This window comes from Heptranchias perlo, chromosome 37 (assembly GCF_035084215.1).
Source record: "Heptranchias perlo isolate sHepPer1 chromosome 37, sHepPer1.hap1, whole genome shotgun sequence".
Lineage (NCBI taxonomy): Eukaryota > Metazoa > Chordata > Chondrichthyes > Hexanchiformes > Hexanchidae > Heptranchias > Heptranchias perlo.
The window spans coordinates 12,549,707-12,565,730 of NC_090361.1; the positions used below are offsets into that span (position 1 = coordinate 12,549,707).

Sequence of the window (16,024 nt, forward strand, 5' to 3'; positions counted from 1 at the left end):
AAGGCTCCACCCTTAATATTGGCCAATTGGGTGAGGTACAGAAGGGTCCCTGACGCTCTAGCAAGGCATCGGTGCCTTGAGGACAGAAATTGTTGGAAAATTTTGGCACGGGAAAACAATCAAGGTTTGTACATCTCGTCAACCTGGTGTCGGTGCACAATGAATCAGCACAGTTCTTGTGAGTGACACGTTGACCAACTCCTCGTGGACAAGAGAGAGAAGGTGGGCTTCTATACTCTCAATCGGTGATGTCTCACTCAGACTCTGAATCAATATGTACGGGCAGCGACCTAGTGCTCAGGGTCGGCACAGGCTGTTGGGGTGACTGCAGCCCACAGTTCGTAAAGTCGGGCCTATCAACTCATCAGATTTGGGAGGAGGGACCCTCCTGTGTCTGTTCGTAACCCTCCACCCTCCCCCCCTCAGCTGCACTAAGAACCGTAATCTCCCTTGTGAAAGCACCGTGTTAGTTATTCCCAGCAGTTCTCTCACATTCTCTCAGGCTCACAGCTCGTAACTTAAAAATACTCACGCTGAGGATTTGTCTGCTCTTGATAGCTCTTCTTAAATGCCCCACAGTCAATGGCTCGCAGTGCTGTCTGTCGGCTGTTTTCAGCTACATTCCTGCCATTTCTGGGCGCCCTTGTGTCTCCGATCCCCGTAAAAGGAAGTGCAGGCCAGTACAACGAGAGGGTTATGCTGTAATGTCTGAAATTGTCATTTAATTTCATGGGAAAATAGGAGAGGCAGGACATAGTTTGCCATCTTACATGCCCCCAATCTGCCCAGAGCAACTTTCACATTGACATCCTTGAGAGCAAGCTTGCTTTACATGCCCGCCCAATGGTGTTGATGTGTGTGCTTCTGCGTTTGTGTGGGCATGTGCGTGTGTACATGCATGTGCGTGCGCGTGTGTCCATCCGTGTGTGCATATGTGTGTGTACAGGTGTGCGTCCATGTGTGTGTTCATGTGTGTGTACAGGTGTGGGTCCATGTGTGCACGTGTGTGTATATGCATGTGCGTCCATGTCTGTGTGCATGTGCACGTGTACATGCATGTGAGTGCGCGTGTGTCCATGTGTGTGTGTTTGTATGTGTGTCTGTGTGTGTGCGTGTGTGTCTGTGTGTGTGTAGTTGGAGGGAGACCAACTAAGGAACAGGAGAATGGAAAAAAACAATTAATTTTTTTTTGTACAAAAGGAAGTTGCTGACTGCTTCGCAGTTAGAAACCTCACTGACATAACCTCGGTAGAGTAACCATAGCGATGGCTGCAGAGCACATGCCTTTGGAGGAGCTGCCTCATTGGCTATATGTGGAATCAAATAAAACTCATTCAGAAAACAGGCTCCCAGTGTTTGCAGAACCCAAACAGATGTGCTGACCTAATAATAATCATTACCCAATCAGGATGAGGAACTTAGCACTTTCCTGTGTGGCTGCCGCCATTGTTACGTTGGATGGAATCTGAAGGGCGGCCAGCTGTTGGAGACCCCAAGTGTGTCACCCAGAAAGGAAGGATATCCTTGACCTTGAGAGGGTACAGAGGTGAGCAGCAAAGACAACTCCAGATATCAGCAATTTAACTTCTGAGGAAAGCGTAAGAAAGTTGGGCTTGCTTTCTTTGGAAGAGAGGAGACTTTGAAATAAGGTGATTCAAGATTATGAAGGGAATTAACAAAATTGATTAAATACCAAGATCCACTCGTATGAATCTGTATTCTCTATTATCCATTAGTTTTACTAATGATTGATTTTTCTTGTAGTAAGGACCTTGCCTGGGACTCGGGTTGGAGGCATTCATCACATGATATTCTAACCACATGGTGTATGACATCTGATGTCCACAAATGTTATTGCATTTCTCACCCCTTTCGTGTCACTCTTCTTCACCAAATTGCTGTTACTGCTTTACAGATAATGCTGGTCCCCACATTCCATAGTCCCTTTCTCCCCCCAATCCCTGTCCCTGATTCCCCACCCTCTCTCTATCCCCCAGTGACTCCCATCCTCATTCCTCATTCTCACTCTGACTCCCATGTTCATTCTTCAGTCTCCCCCAAGCTTCAATTCACCATATCTCCTCAACCTACCATTTCCCATTCTGCCTAACCCTCATCTCCAGTCCCCTCCAACCCCCGAGCACCCCCTGTCTCACACACCCCCAGCAGTACTGCACTGGGAGTGTTAGCCTAGGCTTTGCGCTCAGGTCTCTGGAGCGGTACTCGAACTCACAACCTTTTCACCCAGAGGTGAGAGTGCTACCCACTGAGCCAAGACTGACACTGATGATTGACTGCACCTCAACCACAGTACACATAGAGCCACCACTGAGCCAAGGTTATTACTGAAACATGGCTTAAAGAGGGGCAGGAATGGCAGTTCAAGGTCCCTGGTTACAGCGTTTTCAGACAATTTAGAGAGGGGGACTAAAAAAGTAGGGGTGGTCGCAATATTGGTTAAAGAAACAATTACAACCATGAGGAGGGATGATATATTAGAAGGATCATCAAATAAGGCCATGTGGGTTGAACTGAAGAACAAAAAAGGGGCAATCACACTGCTGGGAGTGTATTATCGACCCCCGAGCAGTCAGAGGCAGATAGAAGAGCAAATGCGTAGGCAAATTTCTGAGAAGTGCAAAAGCAATAGGGCAGTAATAGTAGGGGATTTCAACTACCCGAATATTAATTGGGATAGAATCAATGTAAAAGGTATAGAGGGTGCAGAATTCTTAACATGCATTCAAGAGAACTTTTTTAGCCAGTACGTAGCAAGCCCAACAAGACAGGGGGCAGTTCTGGACTTAGTTTTAGGGAATGAAGCTGGGCAGGTGGAAGGAGTGGGAGAGCATTTTGGTGGTAGTGATAATAATTCAGTTAGATTTAGCGTAGTTATGGAAAAGGACAAAGATAGAACAGGAGTAAAAGTTCTCAATTAGGGAAACACCAATTTTAATAAGCTGAGATGTGATTTAGCAAAAGTGAACTGGAAACAGCTACTTGAAGGTAAATCAGTGTCAGAGCAGTGGGAGGCGTTCAAGGGGGAGATAGTGAGGGTTCAGAACAAAAAAAAAGGGTGGGACTCCCAAATCTAGCGGTCCCTGGATAATCAAGGAGCATACAGGATAGGATAAGGCAAAAAAGGGAAGCTTATGTCAGATACCGAGAACTCAATACTAGAGAAAGCCTAGCGGAGTATAGAAAGTGCAGGAGTGAAATTAAAAAGGAAATTATTAAAACAAAGAGAGGGCATGAAAAAATATTGGCAAGAAAAATCAAGGAAAACCCAAAGATGTTTTAAAAATACATAAAGAGCAAGAGGATAACTAAGGAAAGAGTAGGGCCTATTAGAGACCAAAAAGGTAGTCTATGTGTGGAGGCAGAAGATGTGGGTGTGGTTCTTAATGAATACTTTGCATCTGTCTTCACAAAAGAGGGGGACGATGCAGATATTGTAGTTAAGGAGGAGGAGTGTGAAATATTGGATGGCATAAACATAGTGAGGGAGGAAATATTAGGGGGATTAGCATCTTTGAAAGTAGATAAATCGCCAGGCCCAGATGAAATGTATCCCGGGCTGCTAAGAGAAGCAAGGAAGGAAATAGCGGAGGCTCTGACCATCATTTTCTGATCCTCCCTGGCTACAGGTGCCGGAGGACTGGAGGACTAACATTGTACTGTTGTTTAAAAAAGGAGAAAGGGATAGACTGAGTAATTACAGGCCAGTCAGACTAACCTCGGTGGGTGGGCAAATTATTGGAAAAAATTCTGAGGGATAGTATTAATTGTCATTTAGAAAGGCACAGATTAATCAAGGACAGTCAGCATGTATTTGTTAAGGGAAGGTTGTGTCTGACTAACTTGATTGAATTTTTTGAGGAGGTAACAAGGAGGGCCGATGAGGGTCATGTGTTTGATGTAGTCTACATGGATTTTAGCAAGGTCCCACATGGCAGACTGGTCAGAAAAGTAAAAGCCCATGGGATTCAAGGAAAGTAGAAGTTGGATCCAAAATTGCAGGAAACAAAGGGTAATGGTCGACAGGTGACTGGAAGGCTGTTTCCAGTGGGGTTCCGCAGGGCTCGGTACTCGGTCCCTTGCTTTTTGTGGTATATATCAATGATTAGACTTAAGTGTAGGAGGGGGCATGATTAAGAAGGTTGCAGATGATACAAAAATTGGTCATATAGTTGATAGTGAGGAGGAAAGCTGTAGACTGCAGGAAGATATCAATGGACTGGTCAGGTGGGCAGAAAAGTGGCAAATGGAATTCAATCCAGAGAAGTGCGAGGTAATGCATTTGGGGAGAGCAAACAAGGCAAGGGAGTACACAATAAATGGGAGGATACTGAGAGGTGTAGAGGAACAAAGGGACCTTGGAGTGCATGTCCACAGATCCCTGAAGGTAGCAGGACAGGTAGATAAGGTGGTTAAAAAGGCATACGGGATACTTTCCTTTATTAGCCGAGGCATAGAATATAAGAGCAGGGAGGTTATGCTAGAACTGTATAAAACACTAGTTAGGCCACAGCTTGAGTACTGCATACCGTTCTGGTCACCACATTACAGGAAAGATGTAATTGCACTAGAGAGGGTGCAGAGGAGATTTATGAAGATGTTGTCAGGACTGGAGAATTTTAGCTATGAGGAAAGATTGGATCGGCTGGGGTTGTTTTCTTTGGAACAGAGGAGGCTGAGGGGTGATTTATTTGAGGTGCATAAAATGATGAGGGTCCTAGACAGAGTGGATAGGAAGGACCTATTTCCCTTAGCAGAGAATTCAATAACCAGGGAGTATAGATTTAAAGTGATTGGTAGAAGGTTTAGAGGGGAGTTGAGGAGAATTTTTTTCACCCAGAGGGTGGTGGGGGTCTGGAACTGGCTGACTGAAAGGGTGGCAGAGGCAGAAACCCTCATCGCATTTAAAAACTATTTGGGTGTGCACTTGAAGTGCCGTAACCTACAAGGCTACGGATCATGTGCTGGAAAGTGGGATTAGGCTGGATAGCTTTTTTTTGGCCGGCACAAACATGAAGGGCCGAAAGACCTCCTTCTGCACTGTAAATTTCTATGATTCTATGAAGGCTGACATCTCCAATATATTGGTTGTTCCCAGGTGATCCAATGGCCTTAGGTGCTGGACTAGGTATCTCCACCCCTTAGTCTGATAACTGGGCACGACCAGCCATTCTCAGGTTGTATGGCCATGCAGTAAAAAGTAGCAATAGCGAACAAAAGAACCAATGACGTTAGAATCATAGAATCTTAGAGCGCAGAAGGAGGCCATTCGGCCCATTGTGCCTGTGCCAGCCCTTTGGAAGAGCTATCCAATTAGTCCCACTCCCCTGCAAATTTTTCCTTTTCAGTTATAGATCCAGTTCCCTTCTGAAAGTCACCGTTAAGTCTGCTTCTGCCTCAATTTCCGGGTATGGTCATGGTGTGCTGTGTTGTAGTAAGAACCAAACAGACCATGGCAAATGCTGACTTTGGATTTGCGAATGAACAGCACCTTTCTACTCATCGCGAGTTACTTTGAAATGACACCTCCGAGAGGCGTTAAAGCAAACGCAGCAGTCAGTGCGATGAATCAGTCCGAGCGAGGGCTGAGCTGAGGTCAGTGGCACCTTTGCGAGGCCGAGCCCCCTACAGGACAATGGTCTTGCGGAGAAGTACATCCGGATCGCAAAAAGCATTCCAAAAGCAAAAGGCACACAGCAGGATGGGCGGGATTGTGAGCGTGCTCTGTAAAGTACAGCTCAATGCCAGCTACTCTGACCTACTCTGACGAAGGGTCATCGACGAAGGGTCATCTCCACGGATGCTGCCTGACTTGCTGGGTATTTCCAGCATTTTCTGCTTTTATTACCCACTCCCGCATTGATACTCGTAGGCAGATCGATTGGTCTTTCTGACCAACCCAATGGCCTATATCCAGAAGCTGTGCACAAGTGTTTCCAAAAAGACTTGCATTTATATAGCACCCTTCACGACCTCAGGACGTCCCAAAGCGCTTTACGGCCAATTAAGTACTTTTTGAAGCGTAGTCATTGTTGCAATGTGCGAAACGCGACTGCCGATTTGCGCACAGCAAGATCCCACAAACAGCAATGTGATAATGACCAGATAATCTGGGGGTTAAATATTGGCCAGGACACGGGGGAGAACTCCCCTGCTCTTCTTCGAAATAATGCCATGGGATCGTTAACGTCCACCTGAAGGGGTAGACGGAGCCTCGGTTTAACGTCTCTTTCGAAGGCACCTCCGACAATGCAGCACTCCCTCAGTACGGCACTGGGAGTGTCGGACTAGATTTAGTCCCTAGACCTTCTAACTCAGAGGTTAGACCGCTACCACTGAGTCACGGCTGACAGCAGCCATGGTAAAACTGAGTAACAAAACTGCGGAAACTTCTGAAGGAAGGTGAAACAGTCCAGAGAAATAGGATGCGTTATCCCGCGGTTATCACCAAAAGGGCAGCCACACCGAGACTTCCCTACATCAGAACTGGCGACGAGGCACGATATCATTGGAACCAAAAGATTCTCCACAAACGTAATCACTACATTCATAGAATCATAGAATCATAGAAGTTACAACATGGAAACAGGCCCTTCGGCCCAACATGTCCATGTCGCCCAGTTTATACCACTAAGCTAGTCCCAATTGCCTGCACTTGGCCCATATCCCTCTATACCCATCTTACCCATGTAACTTCGAGATGGAAGTCCACCTGTTGAGATACCTGCAACAGGTGAAACCCCGAACCCCATGAGGGAATCAGCAAGGCAGGAGTCTCATGAACGGCAGCTGGGAGTGGAACGTCAGAGTGTGGGAATGAGGCTGCAGTTGGAGTGACGAAGCCACCCATAGCAACCAAAGGGCCAAGCCTCGATCGAGCGAGATCAGATGACGTGAGATGTTCCAAACACGGGCGTATGCTAAAGTCTGAACTAGGATGATCACAAAGTGACCTTCTGCAGTTAAAACTAAAGTTAAGAGTTGCAAAGAGGACATAACAGATCTGTTTACCACACTGTAGCGAGTGATTAACATATTTACAGCAGGGTGTTATCTCTAATTATTTACAATGTGGAGATGGGGTGGACAAATGTAAGGAACCTTACAACACCAGGTTATAGTCCAACAATTTTATTTTAAAATCACAAGCTTTCGGAGATTATCCCCTTCGTCACCTGACGAAGGGGATAATCTCCGAAAGCTTCTAATTTTTTACGATTGAGATTCAATCATATTTTCAAAAGGAAATTGGATATAAACTTGAAAAGGACAAATTTGCAGGGCAATTGGGAAAGAGCACGGGGTGTGGGACCAACGGGACAGCACTTTCAAAGAGCCGGCACAGTTACGATGGGCCGAATGGCCTCCTTCTGAGTTACATGATTTTATAAAGTGTTTAACCAACATATTTAAGAGAAATAAGTGAAAGGTGAGCGACTGAGTTTAAGGGCTCAGTTTTGAAATGGTGGCGGGTTGGCAGCGGGGGGGGTGAAGGGTCGCGTGGCAAACCCCCGAATAAAAAAAAACTTACCGTTTCCGACGCGATCGCGATGTAATTGATGGTGATTAAAGTTCTTTCCGGGTTTCGTGCCCGGCAGCCCCTGATTGTCTGGCTGCCTGCCGACAGGAGCTGCAACGCCGAGAGGGGAGGGGGGAGAGAAAGAGAGAGAGAGAGAGAGACGTCATCCGGGGCTGGAATGGAAGATCGTGGTGGGGGGGAGAGTGGAAGATCGGGGGGGAGAGGGGAAGATCAGAGGGGAGGGGGAAGATCGAGGGGAGAGGGGAAGATCGTGGGGGGAGAGGGGAAGATCGGGGGGAGAGGGGAAGATTGGGGGGAGAGTGGAAGATCAGGGGGGAGAGTGAAAGATTGGGGGGAGAGGGAAAGATAGGAGGAAGAGGGGAAGATCGGGGGGAGAGGGGAAGATCGGGGGGAGAGGGAAAGCTCGGGGGGAGAGGGGAAGATCGGGGGGAGGGAGGAAGATCGGGGGGAGAGGGGAAGATCGGGGGGAGAGGGGAAGATGGGGGGGGAGAGGGGAAGATCGGGGAGGAGAGGGGAAGATCGGGAGAGAGGGGAAGATCGAGGGGGGAGCGGGGAAGATCGGGGGGAGAGGGGAAGATCAGGGGAAGAGGGGAAGATCGGGGGGAGAGTGGAAGATTGGGGGGAGAGGGGAAGATCGGGGGAAGAGGGGAAGATCGGGGGGAGAGTGGAAGATCGGGGGAAGAGGGGAAGATCGGGGGAAGAGGGGAAGATCGGGGGAGAGGGGAAGATCGGGGGGAGAGTGGAAGATTGGGGGGAGAGGGGAAGATCGGGGGAGAGGGGAAGATCGGGGGGAGAGGGGAAGATCGGAGGGGAGGGGGAAGATCGGGGGAGAGGGGAAGATCGAGGGGGGAGCGGGGAAGATCGGGGGGAGAGGGGAAGATCGGAGGGGAGAGGGGAAGATCGTGGGGGGAGAGGGGAAGATCGGGGGGGAGAGTGGAAGATGGGGGGAGAGGGGAAGATCAGGGGGGAGAGTGAAAGATTGGGGGGAGAGTGGAAGATCGGGGGGAGAGAGGAAGATAGGGGGAGAGGGGAAGATCAGGGGGGAGAGGGAAAGCTCGGGGGAGAGGGGAAGATCGGGGAGGAGAGGGGAAGATCGGGGGAGAGGGGAAGATCGGGGGGGGAGCGGGGAAGATCGGGGGGAGAGGGGAAGATCGGGGGAAGAGGGGAAGATCGGGGTGAGAGTGGAAGATTGGGGGGAGAAGGGGAAGATCGGGGGGGAGAGGGAAGATCGGAGGGGAGGGGGAAGATCGGGGGGGAGAGGGGAAGATCGGGGGGAGAGGGGAAGATCGGGGGAGAGGTGAAGATCGGAGGGGAGAGGGGAAGATCGTGGGGGGAGAGGGGAAGATCGGGGGGGAGAGGGGAAGATCAGGGGGAGAGGGAAAGATCGGGGGAAGAGGGGAAGATCGGGGGGAGAGGGGAAGATCGGGGGGAGAGGGAAAGCTCGGGGGGAGGGGAAGATTGGGGGGAGATGGGAAGATCGGGGGGAGATGGAAGATCGGGGGGAGGGAGGAAGATCGGGGGGAGAGGGGAAGATCGGGGGGAGGGAGGAAGATCGGGGGGAGAGGGGAAGATCGGGGGGAGAGGGGAAGATCAGGGGGAGAGGGAAAGATCGGGGGAAGAGGGGAAGATCGGGGGGAGAGGGGAAGATCGGGGGGAGAGGGAAAGCTCGGGGGGAGGGGGAAGATTGGGGGGAGATGGGAAGATCGGGGGGAGATGGGAAGATCGGGGGAGGAGGAAGATCGGGGGGAGAGGGGAAGATCGGGGGGAGGGAGGAAGATCGGGGGGAGAGGGGAAGATCGGGGGGAGAGGGGAAGATGGGGGGGAGAGGGGAAGATCTGGGGGGGAGAGGGGAAGATCGGGGGGAGAGTGGAAGATGGGGGGGAGAGGGGAAGATCAGGGGGGAGAGTGAAAGATTGGGGGAGAGTGGAAGATCGGGGGGAGAGAGGAAGATGGGGGGAGAGGGGAAGATCAGGGGGGAGAGGGAAAGCTCGGGGGGAGAGGGGAAGATCGGGGGGAGAGGGGAAGATCGGGGGGAGAGGGAAAGATAGGAGGAAGAGGGGAAGATCGGGGGGAGAGGGGAAGATCGGGGGGAGAGGGAAAGCTCGGGGGGAGAGGGGAAGATCGGGGGGAGAGGGGAAGATGGGGGGGAGAGGGGAAGATCGGGGGGAGAGTGGAAGATCGGGGGAGAGGGGAAGATCGGGGGGAGAGTGGAAGATCGGGGGAAGAGGGGAAGATCGGGGGGAGAGTGGAAGATTGGGGGGAGAGGGGAAGATCGTGGGAGAGGGGAAGATCGGGGGGAGAGGGGAAGATCGGAGGGGAGGGGGGAAGATCGGAGGGGAGGGGGGAAGATTGGGGGGAGAGGGGAAGATCGGAGGGGAGAGGGGAAGATCGTGGGGGGAGAGGGGAAGATCGGGGGGGAGAGTGGAAGATGGGGGGAGAGGGAAGATCAGGGGGGAGAGTGAAAGATTGGGGGGAGAGTGGAAGATCGGGGGGAGAGAGGAAGATAGGCGAGGAGAGGGGAAGATCGGGGGGGAGAGGGGAAGATCGGGGGGAGAGGGGAAGATCAGGGGGAGAGGGAAAGATCGGGGGAAGAGGGGAAGATCGGGGGGAGAGGGGAAGATCGGGGGGAGAGGGAAAGCTCGGGGGGAGGGGGAAGATTGGGGGGAGATGGAAGATCGGGGGGAGATGGGAAGATCGGGGGGAGGGAGGAAGATCGGGGGGAGAGGGGAAGATCGGGGGGAGAGGAGAAGATCGGGGGGAGAGGGGAAGATCGGGGGGAGGGAGGAAGATCGGGGGGAGAGGGGAAGATCGGGGGGAGAGGGGAAGATGGGGGGGAGAGGGGAAGATCGGGGGGAGAGTGGAAGATGGGGGGAGAGGGGAAGATCAGGGGGGAGAGTGAAAGATTGGGGGGAGAGTGGAAGATCGGGGGGAGAGAGGAAGATGGGGGGGAGAGGGGAAGATCAGGGGGGAGAGGGAAAGCTCGGGGGGAGAGGGGAAGATCGGGGGGAGAGGGGAAGATCGGGGGGAGAGAGGAAGATGGGGGGGAGAGGGGAAGATCAGGGGGGAGAGGGAAAGCTCGGGGGGAGAGGGGAAGATCGGGGGGAGAGGGGAAGATCGGGGGGAGAGGGGAAGATCGGGGGGAGAGGGAAAGATAGGAGGAAGAGGGGAAGATCGGGGGGAGAGGGGAAGATCGGGGGGAGAGGGAAAGCTCGGGGGGAGAGGGGAAGATCGGGGGGAGGGAGGAAGATCGGGGGGAGAGGGGAAGATCGGGGGTAGAGTGGAAGATCGGGGGAAGAGGGGAAGATCGGGGGGAGAGTGGAAGATTGGGGGGAGAGGGGAAGATCGTGGAGAGGGGAAGATCGGGGGGAGAGGGGAAGATCGGAGGGGAGGGGGGAAGATTGGGGGGAGAGGGGAAGATCGGAGGGGAGAGGGGAAGATCGTGGGGGGAGAGGGGAAGATCGGGGGGGAGAGTGGAAGATGGGGGGAGAGGGGAAGATCAGGGGGGAGAGTGAAAGATTGGGGGGAGAGTGGAAGATCGGGGGGAGAGAGGAAGATAGGGGGGAGAGGGGAAGATCAGGGGGGAGAGGGAAAGCTCGGGGGGAGAAGGGGAAGATCGGGGAGGAGAGGGGAAGATCGGGGGAGAGGGGAAGATCGGGGGGGGGCGGGGAAGATCGGGGGGAGAGGGGAAGAGGGGAAGATCGGGGTGAGAGTGGAAGATTGGGGGGAGAAGGGGAAGATCGGGGGGGAGAGGGGAAGATCAGGGGGAGAGGGAAAGATCAGGGGAAGAGGGGAAGATCGGGGGGAGAGTGGAAGATCGGGGGAGAGGGAAAGATCGGGGGAAGAGGGGAAGATCGGGGGGAGAGGGGAAGATCGGGGGGAGAGGGAAAGCTCGGGGGGAGGGGGAAGATTGGGGGGAGAGGGGAAGATCGGGGGGAGAGGGAAAGATCGGGGGGAGAGGGGAAGATCGGGGGGAGAGTGGAAGATCGGGGAGGAGAGGGGAAGATCGGGGAGGAGAGGAGAAGATCGGGGGAGAGGGGAAGATCGGGGAGGAGAGGGAAGATCGGGGGAGAGGGGAAGATCGGGCGGAAAGATAGGTTGATTTTGTGTTTTAACTTTGTGCAATTGTTTGTTATTTAATTTATTTCGTTTCTTTTTGCCTGATCTGACCCTTCATGTCTAGTTTCACCAGGCGTGAATCAGAAGCCGTGGGAAATCATTCGAACTACCTTTTGCATTCCTGCAATTTTCGCAGCTCCCCTGCCCCCAACCCACCCGCAATTTAAGTTTAAAACTGAGCCCTAAATATCAGTCTGTTCAAAGTAAAGTGAAGGAGAGAGGAGCAATGGATCTATCTGTAATCCATTAGTTCTACAGGTCTTTGCGATGGTTTAGTTTCACTTATAATTAGGTTAGGAATTTTCCTCGGGGGGTTTCTGGTCTGTGTGTTGAGGTTACACCAGGGACACAAGTTTCAGGATTTGGAGTAAGACGTGAAGTCAAGCAAAGCCTTTTCACCCAGCGAAGGAGATTGAAGTGGAGAACTGGTGTTTCTTGGGAGAGATGGGATTGAGGGATAGGAGGGGAGATTGAAGGAAGGAAATGGAGCTTTATTGCGTCTAGTGGCCTTTACCCGTTCTCTAATTCCTAAACCTTCTTCTGCTCAATAGTCTTACTGAAAAAGACTTGCATTTATATAGCGCCTTTCACAACCTCAGGACGTCCCAAAGCGCTTTACAGCCAATTAAATACTTTTGAAGTGTAGTCGCTGTTGTAATGTAGGAAACACAGCAGCCAAATTGCACACAGCAAGATCCCACAAACAGCAAATCAAAAGCAAAAATACTGCGGATGCTGGAAATCTGAAATAAAAACACATAATGCTTTGCTGGAAAAGCTCAGCAGGTCAGGCAGAACTTTGCCGAGAGGTCTTCGACCTGAAACGTTGGGGGTGATTTTAAGGGTAGTTACGGGGAGTGGGGTCGGGGTGTCTCCGAAAATCACAGAAATCCCATTTGGGTTCGGAAGCCGGCTCCAACCCGACGGTGGAAAGGCTTTGGGGAGTCAGGAGGTGAGTCACTCGCCGCAGAATACCCAGCCTCTGACCTGCTCTTGTAGCCACAGTATTTATATGGCTGGTCCAGTTAAGTTTCTGGTCAATGGTGACCCCAGGATGTTGATTATGGGGGATTCGGCGATGGTAATGCCGTTGAATGTCAAGGGAGGTGGTTAGACCCGCCCTTGTTGGAGATGGTCATTGCCTGGCACTTGTCTGGTGCGAATGTTACTTGCCACATATCAGCCCAAGCCTGGATGTTGTCCAGGTCTTGCTGCATGCGGGCTCGGACTGCTTCATTATCTGAGGGGTTGCGAATGGAACTGAACACTGTGCAATCATCAGCGAACATCCCATTTCTGACCTTATGATGGAGGGAAGGTCATTGATGAAGCAGCTGAAGGTGGTTGGGCCTAGGACACTGCCTGAGGAACTCCTGCAGCAATGTCCTGGGGCTGAGATGATTGGCCTCCAACAACCACTACCATCTTCCTTTGTGCTAGGTATGACTCCAGCCACTGGAGAGTTTTTCCCCTGATTCCATTGACTTCAATTTTACTAGGGCTCCTTGGTGCCACACTCGGTCAAATGCTGCCTTGATATCAAGGGCAGTCACTCTCACCTCACCTCTGGAATTCAGCCCTTTTGTCCATGTTTGGACCAAGGCTGTAATGTCTGGAGCCGAGTGGTCCTGGCGGAACCCAAACTGAGCATCAGTGAGCAGATTATTGGTGAGTAAGTGCCGCTTGATAGCACTGTCGACGACACCTTCCATCACTTTGCTGATGATTGAGAGTAGACTGATGGGGCGGTAATTGGCTGGATTGGGTTTGTCCTGCTTTCTGTGGACAGGACATACTTGGGCAATTTTCCACATTGTCGGGTGGATGCCAGTGTTGTAGCTGTACTGGAACAGCTTTGCTAGAGGCGCAGCTAGTTCTGGAGCTCAAGTCTTCAGCACTACAGCCGGGATGTTGTCGGGGCCCATAGCCTTTGCTGTATCCAGTGCACTTAACTGTTTCTTGATATCACGTGGAGTGAATCGAATTGGCTGAAGACTGGCTTCTGCGATGGTGGGGATATCGGGAGGAGGCCGAGATGGATCATCCACTTGGCACTTTTGGCTGAAGATGGTTGCAAACGCTTCAGCCTTGTCTTTTGCACTCATGTGCTGGACTCCGCCATCATTGAGGATGGGGATGTTTGCAGAGCCTCCTCCTCCCGTTAGTTGTTTAATTGTCCACCACCATTCACGACTGGATGCGCGCGGGCGACCCAAGAACAGAAGTCCCGCCTGCAATTAAAGCCGGCGGGATGACAGTTAAAAAGCAAAATGTACCTTATTGAGGTAGTTAAAGCACTTTACCCGTGGCAGATTAAGGGATTGGAGAGATTTTTAACTTACCTGGGTGGCTTGCCCACCGCTTCTGATTCACGTCGGGTGAAACCAGGATCAGGCAAAAAGAAACAAAATAAATTAAATAAAAAAACATGCAATGAAGTGAAAACACTAAATGAACCTACCTTTTAAACCTGCTCCGATGTCCGATGTCCCCCTCTTCAACTCCCCAATGTCACCCCGATGTCCCTCTCTTCACCCCCCCCCGATCTCCTCCAATGTCCCCCCTCTTCACCCCCCTGATCTTCCCCTGATGTCCCCCTCTTCACCCCCCTGATGTCCCCCTCTTCACCCCCCTGATCCTTCCCTGATCTTCCTCCTCCCCCCCCCCCCCAGATCTTCCCCTCTCCCCGCACCCCAGTCTTCCAATCCAGAGCCGACACTTCCATTTCCCCCCCATCCCGGTCTTCCGACCCAGCGCCGGATGACGTCTTGCCCTCTCTCTCTTTCTCGCCCCCCCCCTGCCTCGCGTTGCAGCTCCTGACGGCAGCCAGCCTGTCAATCGGGCTAACTGCTGGGCGCGAAACCAGAGAGGACCTTAATCACCATCAATCAATGTGCGATCGCGTCGGAAACGGTAAGTTTTGTCCACGCGGGTTTGCCACGGGCACCTTCACCCACCCCGCTGCCAACCCGCCATCATTGTAAAATCGAGTCCATTAACTCTGTTTCTTTGTCCACAGATGCTGCCTGACCTGCTGAGCTTCTCGAACGTTTTCTGTTTTTATTTTATCCGACGAACAGCAAGGTGCCAATGACCTGATAATCTGTTTTAGTGATATTCGTTGAGGGATAAATATTGGCCAGGACATCGAGGAGAACTTCCCTGCTCTTCTTTGAAATAGTGCCATGGGATCTTTTACGTCCACCTGAGAGGGCAGACAGGGCCTCAGTTTAATGTCTCCTCCAAAAGATAACATTTACGACACTGCGAGCACCAGGTTGTATTTTTGTGTTTAAGTTTCTGGAGTGGGATTTGAACCAACAACCTTCTGACTCTGAGGCAAGAGTACTACCCACTGAGCCACAGCTGACACCTGGCTGCTAGACTTGGCTGAGCCCAGTGTTACCAATCCTCCCGAGTTAAACATTAAGCTCCTCAACACAGCTGTGAGCAACACCCGGGAGAAAAATCATTGGGACATTAAAACAATTGTGCGTTTTCGAAAAAAAATAGCCTGGATTTTACACTGAGCCGCGAAAGAACAGCGGCCACCCCTCGTTAGATTTAAACTCACCCACAAATTATCCACGGGCTTTTGGGCGCTAACTGCCTGCAATGGGAGAAAAAGTAAAGTGTCTTCTCCCGGGCCTCTGTGAGCCGTGTGAGCGTGGGCAAGGAACTGTGTATCCCCTTAACTAATCAGATTGAAGCATCGCAGCACAGGCGCAGAACCAGGAAGTGTTAGTAAATTCAATGTAAAATCAGTTACAAAAAGCAAAATAAAAAAAGAGGGTAAGAAATATTGAATTGAAAAACAGAGATTAAATGTGCAGCAATTATAATGTGAAAGAATGAGACTCCACACTTGTAAAAGTAACTTTTCAGTGCCAGGGAGGCTGTTTGGCAATCCTTCAGACTTAACACACCGTTAAAATAAAGGACATTCATTCTTCTGGTGAAAATAATTCATTTCCAGCTGGGCAGTGCAGTGACTTTGTCCTGTTGCAGCCATTTCACCAATGAGTCAGCTGGTGAGACCTCCTTCTCATGCAGCTTTCGGACGAGCAGGGCATCTGATAGAGCAACTTCCAGATTTCAGCATTTGATGGAAGTTGCTCTTCCATCTCGCCTGAAATAACGATGAGGGCTGTTATAGGCTCGCTGTTAATTTTAGAGCAAATTCCAGGCCAATGTCTTGGGTTTATTAGTTATAAAAATATTGGAGATGGGAGAGAAAGGCTCTTTGACCAGGTGCAGCAGGTCAAGTGATGAATCCTCCAGGAAATGTCCAATCAGAGTTGATGACCCTAGTTGAGTCAGAAAATGCCAGTGCTGGCTGAGGCAACCGTA

The 16,024-nt window shown here is 51.4% G+C and overlaps 1 long non-coding RNA gene across 1 annotated transcript; it reads left to right on the top strand.

Annotated features, from left to right (window-relative positions):
- The first annotated feature begins 1,369 nt into the window (after positions 1 to 1,369).
- Positions 1,370 to 15,489, top strand: LOC137304306 (uncharacterized). The gene is made up of 2 exons (XR_010958547.1): positions 1,370 to 1,546; positions 14,694 to 15,489. It is a non-coding gene; the product is annotated as an uncharacterized lncRNA (long non-coding RNA).
- Positions 15,490 to 16,024: the final 535 nt, after the last annotated feature.